This window comes from Equus przewalskii, chromosome 7 (genome assembly GCF_037783145.1).
Source record: "Equus przewalskii isolate Varuska chromosome 7, EquPr2, whole genome shotgun sequence".
Taxonomy (NCBI): domain Eukaryota; kingdom Metazoa; phylum Chordata; class Mammalia; order Perissodactyla; family Equidae; genus Equus; species Equus przewalskii.
In genome coordinates, this window is record NC_091837.1 from 38,012,163 (window position 1) to 38,015,990 (window position 3,828).

Below are 3,828 nucleotides of genomic sequence, written 5' to 3' on the forward strand. Positions count from 1 at the left end.
ATGTCATGTGATCATGTTCACAGATGCAAAAAAGATATTGGCAGAATTCTACAGAAAATTATAATTAAAAATTCAATCAATAAGGAATTGGTGTAAAACATTTCCAAAAAACATGAAAACAATTTTTTACAAATGAAAAGTTATGACACTTCATGCTGTTATCAAGAAGTCAATCATCCTTTAACCAATTTATAAATTGAGTTTGATCCCAACAGAGATCCCACTTGATTGTGTTCTGGAGATAGAAATTATATCAGAAATAAAAATAAACAAAAATATCCATGAAAAATATTAAAAGAAAAAGTGAGTGAATTCTCCTACAATATATTATAAAGACTCAGAAATTAAAACTGTGTGATGTTGATTCGCGAGTAGACTGAGAAACCAGTGGAGTACAAAATCCAAAAACAGAATGCAACACATATGGAAATTTACTGTACAATAAAGGGAACAGTGATGAGAGAGATGTGATTTGGGGGTGATTTACTGGAGACTGCCCATAAATATGTAGCCGAGCCTTTGTCTCCCAGCGTGTTTGCTCCCCGCAGGGCTGGTGTTGTCACACGTGCAGGGAGGACATTTAACATGGAAACAAGAGCAGCTTTGGCTGTTGTCAGATGGACGAGATTTCTGCTGGCTCAGTACTCATTGTAACCAATTCTCAGGGCCTGCACTAAGTTCCCTGGGGAGCTGAGATGTTCCTGCTGGCAGTAAGGCTTTATCACCTCCCACTGATCCCATCTCTGTTTGGGAACCTTGGGGAAACCACACGTGGTTTCAGTAATTCCATCAGCTGATGACTTGCCTGGTGTAGGACTATCTTGGGGGCTCTTCCTCATCCCCAGGAACCATAGGTGGTAAGAGTCTGTGAACAGTCCTTGGAGGGACCAACTGCATGGGGACACAAGCATGGGCCACCCCAAGGTAGTATACTCTTAACCTATACCCCAAACTGGCACAAGCAGAAGACACCATACTCCTTTAAACAGAAGAAACATATTTGGAAATAATAAACACCCTTGGCTATGAGAAACAGAGACCATCTTCTCCAGAGGATATGCTGGAATAAGAACTAATAGATGTTCTCTGCATAGACAGAAACTCTTTCTAAGAAATGTTCCTCCGAGGAAGGAATGAAGGACTCTCTGGCTACTGTCAAGGGGCACACATCCAAAGGCAGAACCAGGGACAGGGCTGAGGAAGGTCAGAGCACCAGCATCACAATGGGCCACATTGATCATGTAAACTGATATTTAATGTTCTCCAATTACCACTGTGTCCCACTAGAAATATTTAAGGATTTTTTTTTCTTTAAGAGTCTTTGAAGAATGTGAATGCCCAATCTTTAAGGAGCACTTACAATGTATAAATCAACGCTATCAAGGCAGATTTCTTCATGATTCACAAATCTGAGTCAAGCACTAACATTTATTGTGATCGTAAAGACAAAAACATTTTAGGCACAGAGAGGCTAAGTGAGTTGTCTAAATCTACACTCTGGTCAGGAGCAGAATGGGAACTGGAGCCTGGCTGGGCTGGCGATAAGGCAAGGCATTTAACTACCATGTGCTACACTAACACATCTAGGTAGCTGTGTTCTTCAAATGATCAACATCTATATTTAAATTTATCTTAATATCTTATCTTTCTATTTTAGATTAGGGGTATTTTACACTATTATTTTGTTTGTGACATTTTTCCACTTACACGTAAAGATTTATTCTGTAAGCCAATACCAATTATGAATATAGCTTTAGAGATCCTAATAAAATGTGGATGCACAGATTGCAGCATGATGCTACAGGAAGCTACCTCATGAGAAAGTTGCATTTAAGGAACACAGGAACAGCTCAAGATTAGAATGGCAATGCAGAAACTCATTTTCTTTTATGCTTGGTGATCCAGGATATTTATGGGAAGAGAGAGATTATATCAACAGACTTTGTTATTTATCCTGAGAGTCTAATATTCCAAGTATCCCATCTCCAGTCTACGAGGTGTTCCAAATGAGACTAAAATTATTAACTATGCAGTCTTTAATGTTTCCTAATTTACAGAGTTATTTCCTTAGAGCTCTAACTAAATCTATGCAAACTAAAACAATTCACAAGGCTTTAATATAGATATTTGGATTCTGTATAGATTCCCCCAAATGGAACCCCTTCCCTGGGGATGGTGAGACAGAATCTCACAGAGATGGGTGGAGACAGAGGGAAGATGCTGGAGGGTGTGAGCTAAGGTTTTAGGCAGGAATCTTCAGAGTCTGAGAAAATTACCAAGTTCTAAAAACAGAACAAAAAACCAGGAATATGACTTTTACCTGGGAAAATGCCATTTCTGACTTCTATTTCTTTTCTTAGGTAAGATCAGCCTAAAACTCAAGATACTCCCTTCCTGGGCCACCGCCTCATGGACATGGACGAATTCAACATGTGGGGAATAGGCGGTCGGTCCTATGCTGTCCACTGGGACAGGAGGGACTCAGAGACAGGCAACTCCCACATGAAGACCACTAGGAGGTGAGCATTTCTACCCCTTTCTTCAGAACACCCTCCCATCCTAGTGGAACCCACAGATTACCTGCCAGCAGTGGGCATGTGGGCTGGACTGATCCTCCCCTTCAAGTCACAGACCCCACATCTCTGCCGGTACCTGGTGGGCACCAGCTTACTGGGTGAGGATGAGCAGAGCTCTTCCTTTCTCCTGTTCCTCCCATTCCCAGAGCCTTAAGCTCCAACTGCATTCCACTTTCTCCTCCAAGCTCTCTTCTCAGAGCCAAGTGCCTCCTCCTTGTTGGAGAGATACCTTTGTCATATGCTTAGTTTAAAAGTCATGGCTCCCCCCTACCCAGCTGCCCTGGGACCGTGTGCGTGTTCTTGGGCAGGCGAGGAGGTGAGTGGGAGAGGCCAGCGGAGAGTAATCAGCACTGGCTAAAGATTCCAGAGCCTATTTCATACTCCTAAGCAAGAGAGACTCCTCTCTCATGGTTTTCATCACATTAATCTCAAGCATCTAATTTCTTTTTTCCAGAAAATCACATCAAACTATCAATAATATGAAATCAAGAACACCTAATTCTTGGTACTGGAAAACGTCAAAGGGGAATTTACTCATCATGAACATGTGGTCTTCGTTGGACAAGTTGACAAGTTCCAAGTCAATCCAGCCCATCCTTCAATGTCTGCAGAGAAAGGACAAAGGGAACATGAAAGGAACATACACTCAGCTGGAGACTTTAGCTCGTGGCCCGCTAAGTTCACGGATCCCATGAGGAAGAAGCGGTTGAATATTAGACTAACTAGTTAAACTAGGTTTGATTATTCATTAAAAAAATCAATATCCTTTCAAAATGCATATTGAAACAGTGTAGCATTGTTTATAAGACCAAAGAATATTTTCAATATATAAAAAAGACTAGAAAATCACTGAGACATCAACATGAATCTGACACAGTAAATTTAAAAGAGAAATTAATTTGGAAATTTAAAAAGCATCTATACGCAAATGAGTTGAAAACATATGCACAAAAAAACCTGCACATGGGTGTTTACAGCAGGTTTATCCATAATTGCCAAAACTGGGAAGCAACCAAGATGTCCTTGGTGAATGGATAAATAAACTGTGGTACATAGACAATTTTATTCAGCACTAAAAAGAAATGCTAGTATCAAGCCATGAAAAGACATGGAGGAACCTTAAATGCATATTAGTAGGTGAAAGAAGCCAGTCTGAAAAGGCTAGCACTGTACGATTCCAACTATATGACATTCTGGAAAACTCAAAACTGTGGAGACAATAAAAAGATCAGTGGTTGCCAGGGGTTAGGGA